This window comes from Micromys minutus (genome assembly GCF_963924665.1).
Source record: "Micromys minutus genome assembly, chromosome: 19".
Classification (NCBI taxonomy): domain Eukaryota; kingdom Metazoa; phylum Chordata; class Mammalia; order Rodentia; family Muridae; genus Micromys; species Micromys minutus.
The window spans coordinates 52,408,283-52,425,913 of record NC_137954.1 but is presented as its reverse complement, the minus strand read 5'-3'; positions in this window follow the sequence as shown (position 1 = coordinate 52,425,913).

Sequence of the window (17,631 nt, the reverse complement as noted above, 5' to 3'; positions counted from 1 at the left end):
AGAAGAAACAAGCCTTGTGGTGATACATGAAACTCAATGGGTTCCAGTCACCCTGTTTTACAGTTTTCATTAACAGGTGTCCATGACGCAATATTAGCGGTTTTATTTTTTCTTTTTACTTTTTTTTTTTTTTTTTTTTACTGATCACTGGATCTGGTTTGTCTACGCTGCATGTGCAGTACTATAGAGAAAGTAGTTTGCAGGAAAATGGGAAGAGGAAAGAAGGGAAAAATATAGCTGGAAAAGAATGTTTCCAAGCGTCATTTTATATCTCCTTTCATACAATCTTTGACCATATGTTCAGAGTGGAGCAGAAGATATATCTATATCATCTATATCTATATCTATATCATCTATATCATCTATATCTATATCATCTATATCATCTATATCATCTATATCTATATCATCTATATCATCTATATCATCTATAACATCTATATCTATATCATCTATATCTATATCTATATCTATATATCTCTATGTATATCTATATGTATATCTATATCTATATCATTTATATCATCTATATCTATATCTATATCATCTATATCTATATCATCTATATATCTATAACATCTATAACATTTATATCTATATCTATATCATCTATATTTATATCTATATCATCTATATCATCTATATCTATAGCATCTGTATCATATGTATCATCTATATCATCTATATCTATATCCATATCTATCATATCTATCTATCTAATCTATATATATATATTCAAATATATATCAAAATCAGATAAAATCCAGATAATACTGAAAGAGGGGGAATCTCGGAGTATGTGCACACACTACACCAAACACACACACACACACACTCACTCACTCCCTCACCTGTACGACTCATAAAGATTCTCAAAGATACTGTCCAACATTAGTCCCAGTTTTCAAAATGAGGATATTTGGAACAGAGAGCAAACTTTAATAAGAGAAGTGAATTAAAGATCATACATTCACTTGAAGGTTCCCTGACTGGCAAATTACAGCTTTGGAACTAAGGTCTATGCTACAGGTATTAGACTGATGCTGAATTCTCGTTTAGACGTGTTCATTTTCACAAAGAGGCCTATCTTTGGTAGAAACACAAATGTCTAGAGAAAAGGCAGAGGCAGGGGAGGAAATCGTGATGATCCACTAAAACATTCAGGGTATAAAAAGATGAGAAAAGCAAGACAATGAGAGGGGCTAAGAAACAGACTGGCAAAAAGTAATATCGCAGGCTAAGCCATGGGAGCAGTAAGTCTAGAGTAATATGTTCCTAAGAACCAGCAAGGCAGTGAAGGAACACTGACTCTACATGGTTTGGAGGATACAGAAATCAAATTTACACAAGGGTGTAACGTCAGTGGTAGAGGGTCAGGCTCAAGCAGGGAGCTGTAGTTGAATATTGAGTGAAAAGAAAAATATTGAGTTGGACAAAAGGAGAACCAATATAAGGGACTTTATAACCCGGATCTGAGACAAAAGCTCCTATTCAAAAGGCTAGTGTTTTTGCAGGAAGCTGGTGATTCCATTGACACAAACCCTTTTTCTTTCCCATCTCTGACATGTAGTTTCCATGCTACTGGGAGCTTTAGCCTTTTAAGCAGTCTATAGTGTATTCCTCCAAACATGCTCTCCAGACCAAGATGCTCTAAATCAGTTACTGCTTAGAGGAACTGTACCATGAGCTGGAAGACAGCTACATGTGGCCTATGTATTTTTGCAACAATGAGTGAGTGGTTCAGGTTTCAAGGCAGAATCATAATATTTCTAAAAGGACACTGGAGACATGACAGCAGCTGTGACACGCCAAGCTGTGTGAGAAGCAGTGAACTAGAAGTCCATTACCTGTAATAATATATTTTTCTCATGGGTATCTGCTTCTGGACAGTGACCCTTTGCCAAACTTTTTTAAAATGTCCTTTTACCTGTTGTAAAGCCATGCATATTTTGCCAAAATCTGCTCTAATTCTTAATCTTTTCACTGACTACAGATCTTCCAGCTGTGAAGATCAGGCACATTTGGAAGAATTAAATTCATATCTTCTTTCCCCCTCTAAATTCCCATTAAAGCTGCCCATATCTTTAAATAGGTTCACAATGCATCAGTAATAATTTATTTAGATTTATTTCAGTTCACATATCTGGTCATTTTTCCATTCTTAACCTTTGTATCCACTTCTACTCTGTGGATCTTCTGAGAATAGTCCTCCTATGGCCTCAATATCTCTCACCTGGTAAATGACCTCTTTGGTTGTTCCTTTTTTTATATTTTAAATTCATTTTTCTCGGTGACCATCCTACATTTGCTCTTTCTACTTGCCCTCTCAATGGTATTCTGGTTCTCTGGGACTCTAAGTAGGCTGAAGGACAAGAGGAGATCAAGTGCTTTTCAGATACATTTCTGATTTTTGTCTATAATGAGGTTGGCCAGCATATCAGCCCTGTAAGTACATATGCACGTTGGGGAAATTATAAGTCAACTGAGAAGCGGTAATAAACTCAAAACATGATCCACTACCACTAGAAATAAATGAATATATCTAATTATAAAAAGCATAACTCAACCAGTCCTGGATAAAACCTCAGTGGGACAGGAGATCTATTCAGAGTGCTATTCTTAGGAAACACAAAAATCCATGGTAAGAAATAATAGACCAAAGACACTGACACCAGCAGCAGTGCAGAACTGAATGTTAGGTCATCTTCAGAGTCCTGTTTAATGTCATTGGTTAAAATGTAGTAGCGGATATTGTTGGCCACATTTAAGCTGCTAATATATAGTCTGGGATGTTGTCTCCAAAACTGATCCATGTCACATAATTGATTGAGATTCTAATTCATTGTGGGAACCAAGGGAAGGTGCTGCTCCTGCTTTATGACACTGGGCTAGGGCCACAATCTTTAGTCTGGCAAGAGAGAGAAATACAGTTTTACAGTTCTTTGTCTGTTCTCATACATACACACTCAAAAGAGCCTTTACTGTGTGCATGTAGTTTCTGCCTCTTTTAGAAAGCTACATAATAAAAAGAGATTTATCCATTTTAAAATTTCATCTGTGCACAGAGTGAAACCTGCTTACATCCTTCTGGCTTATAACATTGCTCTTTCTCAAGCCTTGTGAAGGCAGTGGGAGCCAGTGGGAGCCAGACCTCTTACTGCTTGCCCTTGTATTATTAGGCCATGGAGGAGGGAAGGGAAGCTGGTATATGCAGTCTGTTAGCTATTGTGCAACCTAATGAGGCACAAGAATAAAGGCTCTCTGTGCCGAATGTTCTTCACATCGAAGGAACTAAGATGAGGATTTGCAGATTCCAGCAAATCCTTTTAAGTAAACCAGCCTAGCTCTTCTGTCTACAGGGGAGAAGGACCTGTCAGTCACCTGGTCAGTGCCATGCAGCTTCCTAAATGCCATATAATATCAAAGGCTTAGCACCACTTGTACTGGTAAGTCAGGTCTGCACTTAGATCCAGCATAAGCTAAAGGGACCGCCTCTAAACTCCATAGCTTGTGTGTGTCTACTGTTGATAAATCCTGAGAAATGATGACAGCTAACTGCTGGGAAGAGGCCAAGATTGACAAAGTGGGAAGTAAAGACATGAACTTGGGAGCCAGGCAAAGGCTACACTAGAGGTCATGTTTATGTTCCCACCCCGCCCTCCTTCTGTCCCTCTCTCTCTCTTTGAGGAGAGCTTTAGAACAGAGATTAATGATTCAGAGATTTAGGCTGTGGGCAGCTGAGAACTGGAGGCATGCAGATCAGCTAGCATAAGCAATGATAAAGGCTGGACCACAGAGCAGAACTATGTGGCCAGTGCTGAAACGATTGCCAAGCTAGTGGAAGATGCATTAGCAAGCACAATGGAGGGTGTGTCTGTAACAATGAGAGCATCTTACTTTGATTAGCATAGATGAGCATCAGGTTCTCTGATTAAGAGGGAGTAAGACAGATTACACCTCATATCTCTGATATTGTAGTTTATGTTTTGATTTACAACACTCCCCTTCCCCTCACTCACCTTCTCTCTTTCAGTGTATTCGAGGGTATTGCAAACAACAGTTGCTGCATTAATATATTAAATAGTTTGAAACCTAATAAATTTGATCAGAGAGTGTAGAATCTGTAGAAAAACATTAAAATGATGAGAGCCAGAGCCTATACTGAGCCATGCTGGGAGCTCTAAATATAAAATATCGAGGGAGGAAACAGGAGATGTTTCCCAAGTGCAGCCTCCTAAACGCCATCCTTTCCAAGTAGAAAGTCAATGCATGAACCTAGGCCAATCCCAGGAAATCAGCATGGTGTCCATTTCCTCCATGATTGTGCTCAGCAGTGTGCCCCAAATCACTGAGGTGATTACCCAAGACAGGTATTCTCACATTTAAGTCTCTGCAAAATCACATCGAAACTTACACAAGTGCTTCTTCATAAACATTCTCTGTACTCCCATAAATGCACAATCCACCAAAGACTTGATTCAATATGTGCTAGACGTGATCCAGAATTGAGACTTAAAAAACAACCCAAAACTTTAACAGACTGGGTTCTGGCAAATAGAGAGAGTAACATGGGAAAATATTAAATGACCAATGGTTTTGTGTAAGAATGTTTCTACTTTGAGTATGCTCTATTTAATTGCCAAGTGTCACAGACTAGCCACAGTTTTAAAAATAATCCAGAATAAATGTTGGGGATTAAATAAAAAGGTCAGGGGCTGGAGTTGGTTGAGGGTAGGGTGCCCAAGTGATCGGACTCTCATACCATATGGCAGAAACTACAGAAGTGGGAGGGACCTGGCAGTAAATAAGGATAACACATCCAAGCCTATAGGTAGGTACAAGAACATACAGCTGAGGTTGCTGAATCATGCCACAGCTGATCCTAGCTATAATGCCCAGACACAGAGCCACACCAAAAAAATAAAAATAGAAAATGGTATGAACCAACCAAGGATATGCTGGCCCTTAGATAATGATCTTTCCTCCACAGAGTAACTGACTCTTGGGGAAGACTAGGAATAAAAACTGATTTCTGAAATGCCAGTCAAACAGAAGAGAATGACTGAATCTGTTGTGACTCATTAACATTGCAAATATGTCCACAAAATATAACAGTCACTTGAAGAAAGAAGTAAGAGAAAGAAATTCAATCAAAATAAGTTTACATATGTAAGTTCAAGGGCACACCACACACACACACATACACACACACACACACACACACACACACACACATCAAAAAAAAAAAAAAAAAAAAAACACATGCATCTTTTAAACCTGACCAATCCCAGAATCTGTATAGAAGAAGCTATATCACACAAGTGGTGATACGATATTGTCAATAAAATCATAGAAGAAAGTTTCCTAAACATAAAAAAATGATTATTCAAATACAAGAAGATTAAATTATAAATCAAATAGCCATAATGGACATCTACAGAAAAACTCACCCAAATATAAAGGAATGAACATTATTCTCAGCAACTCATGGAAATTCCACGTAAATGGACAGCATGTTAGAACACAAAACAAGTTTCAGAAATATAGGCAAATTAAAATGACAACCTATAGTCTACCTAGCTACAGTAGACTACAAATCTAGCAATGAATAGCAAGATATTTCAGTAAACAATCAAACCCATGAAGATTAATCAAAACACTACTGGATAACATAAATGGGTCAAGTAAGAAATCAAGATAAAAATTTATAAATTCCCAAAATTGAGTGAAAATGAAAATATAGCCTGATAAAATCAATGGAATACAACAAAGACAATGAAAGCAACCTAGAAACAGAAATTTACAGTTTTAATGCCCCATACCTATATAACAATCAGACTCAAATAAACAACCTAAACAAATTACATATGTATATATATATATATATATATATATATATATATATATATATATGACATGAAGACACACACACACACACACACACACATTAACACATTTTTTTCAAGATAAAGAGAGGCTATGAATTTGAAAGAGTAGAGCAGGTGTGGAAAGGGTTTGAGGGAGAAAAGGGAAGTGGAGAAGTGATGTAATTATATTTTAATATAAACAATAAAATTTAAAAAAACAGCAGCTGGAAAAATAGTTAACTAAGACAGGGCAGAATCTAGTAAGGTCGGGTGGGGAAGGTGGGTCACTGTCAGCACTCAGGACCTGCCTGCAGAATCCCTGAGCAGACTACAAGAGCCTCACAAGTGCTCTCCCACCTGAGCCAAAGGTGAACCTCCCACACACACCCACAGACATCTGCTACCCTGGGAGGGACCACCAGGAGCTCTAGGGGCACAGGTAGTGTGGTACTCTCTGGGAGCAGCCCAGTGAGAGAGCCCGGTCACCAACATCAGGACTCAGGACCTGCCTGCAGATGGCTAAACTTTCTGAAGAGCCTCGCAAGCGCTTTTTACACAAACCCATGGAGTCACTGCCATCAGAACTCACTGCCTGCCTGCAAAGAGCCAAACATCATCCAACAGCAAACTCCTTCCTGAGCCCACAGGCCCTCAGAACCACAGACCACAGAAGAAACAAGCTCCAGTCAGAGAGCAAGATTGCCTAGAATATCAAATAACAAGATGGCAAGAGGAAGCGCAAGAACCCAAGCAATGAAAACCAAGACAACCTGGAAACATCAGAACCCAGTTCTCCCACCACAGCAAGCAATGGATTTCCCAACACGCCAGAATAACAAGATTTAGATTAACGATCATACTTCATGATGATGATGATGGAGGTCTTAGGGAAGCACATGAATAAGTCCCTTTAACAATTACAGAAGGACCAGGAGAGCACACATTAACAAGTAGAAGCTCTTAAAGAGGCAACACAAAAATAAATCAAAGAGCTACATGAAAGCATTACAAAACAGGTGAATGAATTAAAAATGTAAATAGAAACAATAAAGAAATCACAAAAAGAGACTACAATACTATAGATAGAAAACTGAGGGGAAAAAAGTCAGGAGTCATAGATGTAAGCATCAGCAAGAGACTAAAAGAGATGAAAGAGAGGATTTCAGGGACAGAAGAGGATGAGAAAAGAGTGCACTTTTGTGAAGGCAAATGGAGGGAGAGTGGTAAAGAGATAGCATCTCAAATGTAAATACAAAGCATCTAATTAAAAAAAAGAGGGAAAAGAGAAACATAAAAAATGAGGTGCAGAGCTAAACAAAGAATTCTTACCTGAGGTAAACTAAATGGCTGAGAAATACCTAAAGAAATGCTCAACATCCCTAGTCATCAGGAAAATGCAAATTAAAACAACCCTGAGATTCCACCTCATACCAGTCAGAATGGCTAAGATCAATAACTCAGATGACAGCAGATGCTGGCAAGGATATAGACAAAGAGGAACATTCCTCCACTGTTGGTGGAGTTGTAAGATGGCACAACCACTCTGGAAATTAGTCTAGCAGTTCCTCAGAAAATTGAACACAGTACTACCTGAATATCCAGTTATTCCACTCTTGGGCATATACCCAAAACACCCTCCAACATCTGAAAAGGGCACATGCTCCACCATGTTTATAGCAGCCTCATTTATAATATCCAGAAAGTGGAAAGAACCCATATGTCCTTAAACATAGGACTAGATACAGAAATCGTGGTACGTTTTACACAATGGAGTACTACTCAGCTATCAGAAACAATGACCTCATAAAATTCCCAGGCAAATTGATGAAACTGGAAACTGTCATCCTGAGTGAGGTAACCCAGTCACAAAAGAACACACAGTATATACTCATTGATAAGAAGATACTAGTTCCCAAAAGTTCTGAATGCCCAAGAAACAATTCACAGACCTTATGAAGTTCAAAAAGAAAGAAAGCCAGAATGTGGATGCCTCAGTCCTTCTTAGAAGGGAGAACAAAACACTCATGAGATGACATACAAAGTCAAATAGAGGAGCAAGGATTGAAGAAAAGATCATTTGGAGGCTGACTCACCTTGTGATCCACCACATACGCAGCCACAAAACCCAAGCACTATTGTTGATGCCAAGAAGTGTTTACTGGCAGGAACCAGGTAGGAATGCCTCCTCAGGAGCTCTGCCAGAGTCATACAGATATAGCTGAGCATGCTTACAGCTAACCATTGGACAGAACAGGGGACCCTAATAAAGGGGCTAAAGAAAGGACTGAAGGGGCTGAAAGTGGTTGCAACCTCATGGGAAGAACAGTATATCAATCAACCAAACCCTCCATAACTCCCATGGACTAAAATACCAACCATTGAACACACATTGTAGAGACCCATGGCTCCAGTTACATATGTAGCATAAAATAGCAATGTCTGGCATCAATATGAGAAGAGGCCTTTGGTCCAGTGAGAGCACATTTTCCCAGTGTAGGGGAATGGCAAGGCAATGGAGTGGAAAGCATGATTGGAGAGGGTGCACGTTAATGGGGACAAGTTGAGGGGGAGTGGGATGGGAGTAGGGTAGGGATAGTATTTGAAATGTAAATACACAGAATATCTAATAAAAAAGATGGGACAGCATCAAATATAGTAGAAATGGAAATTAGAAAAGATAAAATAAAGGTTGATTCTTTGGAAAGATAAATGATAGTAGCAAACTATCCTAGGGGTTCCATCACTGTGGTAAAATAAGATGGATGACCAAAGTAACCAGGAGAGGAAAGATTTGTATGACAGGAGCTCAGACAGGGCATGAAACCAGAGTGTGGAGCTGATGCAGAGGTCATGAAGGGTTGCTGCTTGCTGGCTTGTTCCCCAGGGCTTGTTTAACCTTCTTTCTTATAGAACCTAGGACCACCAGTCCAGAAATGGCACCACTCACAATGGTCTGAGGCTTCCCATATCAACTGCTGATTAAGAAAATGCCCTATAGGCTTGCTTACAGTTCATCTTATGCAAGCATCTTGTCCATTGAGGCTTCCTCTTCACTGATGACTTAGCCAAGTTGACATAAAACTAGCCAGGACAACTAACACCTTCTCAACCTGCCAAGCAAACACAATCACCCTTTAGCCACAACTTTTTCTTTTTTCCTCCTAGATTAATAAATTATGAATTCATTAATGAATTAATGAAGATATCACAATATAAAATATTTTTAAACTTAAAAATTCCTACAGACTTAAATTTTTAAACACTTTAAATGCTTTCTTTAAATATATCCATTCTCTTTTAAAATACAAAGTCTCTATAAAATGGCAATATCTCCTTTTTAAGAAGTTTAAAGTATTTCAACTAGTGTTCATGTCAGATCAAGAATAAATTAACTATTTTCTTACTATAAGAGGTAAGGATGACCAAAACACAGTCACAAAGATCAAAGCTAACTCAAACTGTAAATAACTCAGTATCTAAGCTTCTAGGCTACTCCAAGGGGCTTAGGTTACTTCTCTGACTCTGTCTTCTGCAGCACACATAGCTTGTCTTCGGGGATCTGTCTGAATCTGCTCTACTACTGCTACTGTTTTGGTGGCCGTCCTATGGTACTGGTATCATAATGGTATTACAAGATGTCGGAGTCTTCCACAGCTGGGCTTAATTTTTACCAGTAGTATCTTCTGGACTCTCTTCATGTTGCCAAGCTGCAACCTGTTAACATGACCCCTTCAATCCTGGGCCTTCAGTTGCTGCTATTAGCACACCATACCAGTGGCCTCTCCTGGTCTCTCCTGCCTCGACTTGGCTGCTCTCCAAGTCCCCTTCAAGTTTTCAAAACAGCACTTTCTGGGAGACTCTCACACTACCCATGTTTTGCTCTCAGGTCAAAATACAACCTTGGCTGCCTCTGGAACACAGCTTCTGTTTGCTGACTGTGAGGAAACACTTCCCAGAAGATTTTACCTCAGTGCTGATAGTCTCTTTCTAATCACCATTGATTTCTTAGTCCCAGATGTCCAACATCAATTATCCCAGTAAAGCAATGGTTGTTAAAGAAAGAAATAAGAGAGAAGTCTTAAATTAAGAAAAAGTAGAGGTGCAAAGGAGAGATTTCAACAGATGCCAACATAATTCAGAAAATAAGGGCAACCTCAAGAGCCCATATTTTACTAAGTTGAAAACATAATGTAGATGAATAGATTTCCAGTGAATATCTACAAATTATCTAATAAAGAAAACAACTTAAATAAATAACTCCAACAGATCTATAAAAATAATAAAACTGGACCAATAACAAAATGTTTATCATGTCAAAAAGCAGAGGACCACATTGATTCACTATAGAATTCTACCAGATCTTCAATGAAGACCTAAACCAATACTTCTGAACTCATTGCATAAAATAGAAAAGAAAGAAATGCTTCTCAATTGTTTGTATAAAGGTCATATTACTCAGACATTTAAACCATGTAAAGATACACTAAAGGAGAGAAGGGGGAAGAAAAATTACATACTGATATTCCTCATGAATAAAGACACGAAAGAAATCTCAATAAAACACAAACTGCGTTTTAAGATCACACTAAAAGGATTATCCATCATTACCAAGCTGACCTCATTCCGCAGATGCAAGGGTGGATCAACACAAATCAAAAATGTCATTTATCATATAAACTCAAAGAGAAAATGCAATCATCTTAATTAGACACAAAAGAGGCTTTTGATAAACAGACAGACAGACAGACAGACAAAAATTCTGCCACCTCTTCATGATAAAGGTCAGTGAAAGTCAAGGCACAGAGGAAGCATATCTCAAGAAAATAAAGGATAGATAGATTCAGCATCATGCTAAAGAAGAAAAACTCAATGTTCCCATATAGATCAGGGACAAGATAAGGAACACACACACACACACACACACACACACAACTATTCAATGTAGCATATGGAGTCTTAGCTTCATCCCCTTGCAGGAGAGCGCAGTAGCACAGCGATACCCACCTGAGACTATGTGGTGCTCAGCTCTAGACAAGTTACTAATACCTCACCCCAGAGCTCAGCAATCATGGCACAACAAGCAAGAGCCAAAGGTGGTAAGTGACTTTCAAGTGCTTTCCAGACACCAGAGGGCATAAACACACACGAATGCCTGCACAAGGAAGTGTGGGGGATGGGAGGGGAGAAGGAGGGATAGAAAAAGGGGAGAAGGAGAGGTAATCTTGACAGTAGTTGAGATGCAATTTATATTTTATGGCTACTGGAAGAGAGAGAGAGAGAGAGAGAGAGAGAGAGAGAGAGAGAGAGAGAGAGAGAGAGAGAGAGAGAGAGAAAGAGAGAGAGAGACATCATGACACTAAAGAAAAATAAAGAAGATAATGATAAGAAATTTCATTTCTTGTGTTTACGCAATAATCACCACTCTGTGAAAAGCAAACTACAGATTTACTGTCACCCCAATGAAGTCCCAGGGCCATTCTCCATCAATATAGGAAAGCAACAGTGCGGAAATAACTGTGCTGCATGCCTGAACTCAGGGCAGCAGTGGCTACTTGGATACAATGTGCACAAGATCAAGCCAGTTAAGAACTGTTGCATAGAAAGGGGACTCCATGGGGCTCCTGATGCCCTGCCCACCCCAGCTGAGGAGTTGAAGGTTGCTAAAAAGAAGTCCAGTCCCTCCGGGCTTAGCCGTTGTCAGGTTGTCCATGCACCAAGGGATGACCTCGTGCACACATTGTTTTTAAATTACTGAATTTAGGAAATAGATGTGTTGAGGTGGAAAGAAGTTTGGTGTACTTAGTTTGGATGAGACTGATCAAGATATATTGGATACATGTCTGAAATAAAAAAGGTCAAATGGTTAAAGATAGCATTAGACAAAGCCATATGGAAACCTACTATGCTGTAATCCTGTGTGTGTGTGTGTGTGTGTGTGTGTGTGTGTGTGTCTGTCTGTCTGTCTGTCTGTCTGTCTAGAATATAGAAAGAATTTAAGAAAACTAGAGGTGGGCAGGGAAGAATTGGGAGGAGTTATGGGAAGAGAGAGAATATGATCAAAATACACTATATGAAACTTTTAAATAAAAATGAAAAATAATAGAACAAGCAATTCACTTTTAAAAGGAACTACGGAGAGAAAAGAAGAAATGGAAACGACAAATAAACACTTAAAGCATTTCTAAGGATTTAAGTCTCAGAGAAATCTGACTCTTCTAAGAATCTTCATCATGAAGAAGCCAAAGGAGCACCAATCCTGAATTTTATGTGGGGAGAAGAGGAACCCCTACCTATTGTTGGTAGGATTGTAAATGTACACACCCACTTTGGAAATCTCTCTGGAGTTTTCTCAAAAACCAGAAATAGAATTGCCAAGTGGTTACTGCACCAGTCCTGGGTGTATACAATAGGTATTCCTGTTCCACTACAGAGTCTCTTATGCACCCACGTTCAATGAGGCTCTAGTCACTGTAGCTAAGTGATAGGATTCACCTCTATGTCCATCAGTTGTTAAATGTGTAATTAAAATGTGGTACAAATACAAAATAGAGATTTGCTCAACTGTAATGAAAAATAGAATAAAAATAAAAAGGTAAGAAGATGGAATAGTAGAACACATGCCAACTTAGATGACTAGAGTCGAGAAAGGCAGACAGTATGTGCTGTTGCTTCTATGCGAATTGTAGCTTTAAATCTCTAGTTTGTGCATTTAACTTGAAACACCCATGAAAGACATGAAATTGGATGGAGGACATTAAGGGGGAAGGCAGCGAGAACATGGTGGAATAAAAGTAGAGAGGAGAATTCCAAAGGTGTAAGGGTGGTGTGTTAGGCATAGGAGAGATGAGAGTCAGAGAGAGCACTAGCCTAAGTCATATGGAAACCTACTATATTATAACTCATTTTTTTAATCCACAAACTTATAAAAGAGTTAAAAGGAGATACTTAACATGGCTCGATACTGCTTCTCTTGGAAACTCTGGATTATTAAACAAAATTCAAGTGCTGTGTATGAAATACCTCTGTAGGAGTTGGTCAAAGAGGCTCCCAATCCACTGCCCAAACAGTTATGCAGGCTCTTGTCATTTCTTGAGGTTGTTTTCCAGAAGTAGATAGTGATGCTTTTCTTTGAAGATATCAAACACCTTGGTTACAAGATATAAAGAAATCAAGGTACAACTGAGCTGTAAACTTCTCTCTGCTGGCTGGTTTTTATAGTGCCAGGGGTTTCTTGAGGGCTGTGTTGTGGGTGGTGGAGGCGTCAGTCGTCTTATCCATCTGTGAACACCATGAAGTCCAGTACCAACAGGCCAAGAAAGATGTGCCCACTGGTACAATGGTGACACCACTGTTGATGAAGATGAGGGAACCATACCAGTAGACATGTATGTCTGGGTAGAAAACACATGACTAGGGAAAATTTATAAGCCCTGAAAGGAATTTTGCATTATTGTTTAGTTAAATTGGCATAGTGACAAACTGTATTCTAAACCTGTATTTACAGCCATGAAAAAGTATGCCACCATCCTAATCATAAAAGCTTCAGTTTTTGCAGTGAATAGTGGTGAACACAGAGACTTGTGGGGGCACAGGTGTTGGGAAAAGATGATGGTTGAAGACTCAGCCCTGAAAAAGACATTTACAGCAATCTCTCTAAGGCTCAGAGACATTATGGAAAAAAATGGTGTATGTGTGTGTGGTGTAAGCACTATAAAATAGAATGACTGTCAAATGCTATCCTCTAAGTATGTCTCAAGAATTGAAATCAAACTCATAGTAGCTCTTACATAAGACTGACTTTTCAGATGTCAGTTGTGAGTAGGGTAGGCTTGGCAGTCTTGGGTCCATGCCAACCTACCATCTCTGCTGACCTGCAGTTATTGATAGATTCTAGAATAGACAAAGTCTTTCATTGTTTATCTGCTGGTAAGTTCTCTAAGCCCCATGGAAAATTCTAAACCCATTGTCATGGATGGTTCTGGTTAAAGTCAGGGGATCTCTCTCTCTCTCTCTCTCTCTCTCTCTCTCACACACACACACACACACACACACACACACACACACACAAAAGCACACACACACACAAGCATATACATTATGAATGTAAGAATGACAACTCTGGAGACAGAAGGGACTGATAGACTGGAGTGAGAGATAAGAAAATGGAGGGTGAGAAGAGACAGAGCATCAGTATGCATGAACAAATTTAGTTAATAAAGAGGTAACCCAGGAAATTATCTGCTATATTTTATGCCTCAAATTCAATTTAATCCAATATATCATCTACTGTGGAAATACCTACCACACTAAACATATTGATTATTTTAGAACAAGAGGTTTTCTTATTGATTAAAAGGATTTTTAACCATAGCATCAGATATGCCTAGGAGTGGAAGATATCATCTGTTTAAGGAATTAAAAATTGGCAGAATGTACAATTATGTATAAGCTCTCTTATAACTACTCCACCACAAGTGAATTAACAACATCCACTGGGGCAATGCCTGAAAGGGCACACAAAGCTGTACACCCTTGACTTTAGTAAGCCCCTAAGCCACAGCACATGTGCTAGCACAGCATTATGGGTTTCCTTAAAGTTTCCCCATTGCTTATGGATATGGGCAGTTCCTTGCACTGAATCACAAGAAAGCAAAGCACCCTTCTCTGTATAATTATACAGCCCTCTTTACCCTTCACTGAGCACTGGTGTGAAGTATTGCACTGCCTACAGAAAACAAGCACTATAAATCTCATGGAGTTATGAAACCATAAGATCCCTTTGTGAAGCCACTGGCATCTGCCTCTCTGTTGGGCTGGGGGTTATCTTGGTTCATGGAACAATGGGATATATAAAATACTACCACTGTTATCTACCACTTAGCTAGATCCTGGTTACCTGTGAAGCCTGCTTTCATTCCAAATGAAAGTGTGCTTTTATCCCTGTATCCACAAAAGAGACACAATAAAAATTAATTAGCACCCTTCTTACTTTGGTGCTTATTTGTTAGAAATCTAATTAGGCCCAAATAGAAAAAGAGTCTGGCTTTTGTGGACAGTCCCAGTGTGCTGAACAAAGTCCCGGCTATTGGACTAGGTGGGGTTTTAGCAGGAAGAAATGGTCTTTAATTTACAGCCCTATACGAGTGTGAAAGAGGAAATATTTGTTGGGAAAGTTAGTCCTGGTTACTAGACCAAGTAAAAGCCATTCCCCAGTACCTTTGAAGTATCAACAATTATGCTGGTATGCATGTAGAGATATTTATAAGAAAAAAATATGAGAATGTAAATCCTCTAGTGCAATTTTTGAGTATTATGTGTCAGGAAAATTTCAATTTTTATAAAAATTCAGCAAGTTAGTAACTATTAGAATTTTCATTTTAAAGATAAGAATTAACTGGGGGAATTTTTCTCATGGTTGAATGGAGTGAGATGGATTTTTCGACTGAGGTATATGATATTATAGGGTTAGATTTCCTTGGAGTCTAAATCTTATAAAATACGATAATCAAGGCAAGGAAGGAACATACATTACCAGTATGTAATACAGTACTACACCCTACACGTGCTGTGTAAACGGTGTGCACTGAAGTTTATACATACTAAAATGCTGCAACATAACACAGTACATACACATAGGTGTGAATGACAAAGTTCACATTCTTCTATACTGTTATACTGTCTCTTGAAAGTGTTTGCTTCAGGTGGATATAACAACAGTGAGGGGACTTACAGTGTCACTGTTAAGAGTCATACGTGAATAATTAAAAGGTAACCATGTAACAAATATGTGGGGCAACTGCCATCAAATTAAGTGATAACATGTAAGTATTTGTTTGAATTGGAATCCTATGTGTGCTTATAAATATGAAGCATATGTTCAAGCTAATAAACTATAACTGGATGAGTTCTTGATGAAAACTGTGAAGATCGAAGACATAGAGAGCCACTTTCCTTCTCTTCTTGATAGACGCCAGACCCAAGACAGGGGTTCTGTGTGCAACAACTCAAAATGGAGACCTTAGTACAGAGGTTCTCAACTATGGGTCGTGACACTTTGGGGGTCGAATGACCCTTTCACAGGGTTTACCTAAGACCATTAAAAACACAGATATTTATATTATGATTCATAACAGTAGCAAAATTAAAGCTATGAACTAACAATGAAAATAACATTATGGTTTGGGTCACCACATTAGAAACTGTATTAAAAGGTCTCAGCGTTAGGAAGGTTAAGAATTTCTACCTTAGTAGGTCAGGTGTCAGCAATAACTTTTATTAAAGCTTTAAGATCCATTTGAAGAAGGCATTCCTCTGAGGGTCTCCCTCATAGGTGATTTAGGAATATCCCCAAAAGAAACTGTACTGATGGGATCTTGACCAACTTTTCAAATAGTGAATCAACCTCACACATTTAGAATGTAGTCTATTTAATTATGAGCAATTAATTTTAATAATGACTTATCTATTATATTGGATCATTTTGACAAGATTCCTACATCTATGTTTATAAAACAGGTATAAATTTTCTTCTGTAGGTACTCAGATAAAATAAATGGACTTTACCCATAAGAAGCCCTAGAAGTTGATTTCTAGAAGATATTGTTAAGTCAAATCCTGTCTTATTTTTTTCTGGAAGAAATTAATTGGTGAAGTAAGATGGATTTACAATTGTCTTTGAAAAGCAACTTAAAATAAAAGATCCAAATCTCTTTAATGAATAAAGAATTTAAATTTCTACTTCTACTTTCTTTAGTGAATTTCTTTAGTGTATGGCATTTTCTGTAACCTCATTTCCATGTCATTCAATAGACATTATAAATATATTGATTTCTTAAGCTCCAAGAAACTGTGGTATTTTACTCTGGGTCTTAGATTCTACCTTAACTTTTCTGCAGCCCTAGCAAACATTCTGGGGGCAAAACCAACAAGCAAAGAAACAACCCCCAACACTTTAGGCTTTCTAAGTTTTGAACTCCCTGCTCCTTGGCTTCTTGACCATTTGTCTACCAAAGACTTTAGTGAGAATTCCTGTCCCTGGCAGTGTAGGCTACTTCAGCCGAACCAGTTCTTTGTCACAGGCTGGAAAAAAAAAAGCTGAAGCTGACAATATGGCCTTTCTTTTCCTCAGAATTACCCAGTGAGGGCCACATTCCTGTTAACCTATACAGCTCTTTCTTGAACTGTTGCAACTTATCTCTTTGGATCTTGAGGCTACAGGGAGAACTTTACCCTGTGGCCACAACTATATTTTGTGTCGGGTCTGTTATCACCAACCTACAAGCAAAAAAGCCTTTTCCTTCCAAGTAGCAATATAGCTTAAGAGAAAAGGAATTAATTGTTTCTTCTGACTGAAAGACCTGTTTGTAAAAGTGGCTGGATTTAGCTACTGGCAATAAAAACAAACCAAACAAAACCTTTCCTGACTAAAATTCAGTTATGCACCTATTCCTGTCTTTGGCATAAATCACACTAAGAATCCTGAATGGGAAGATTGCTCAGAGCAAAATCTATATCACATCATAGAAGAAAAACAATTCGATTTTGGACAGCGGGAGCAAATGCCCACAACGCTTGAGTACACCAACCACTATCCCTGTCTCTGTCTTGTCAGTCACCAGGCTGACTGCTTTCCACTTAAGCCCTGCCCTGTGCTGCTCACTGCTTCCGCTATGTTAAATCCTGAGCCTTGATAATCTTGGTATCCAAATCAGGACAATTAACACTCAACTTCTTTTTCTTCTTCTTACAACTTTACTTTTAAAAA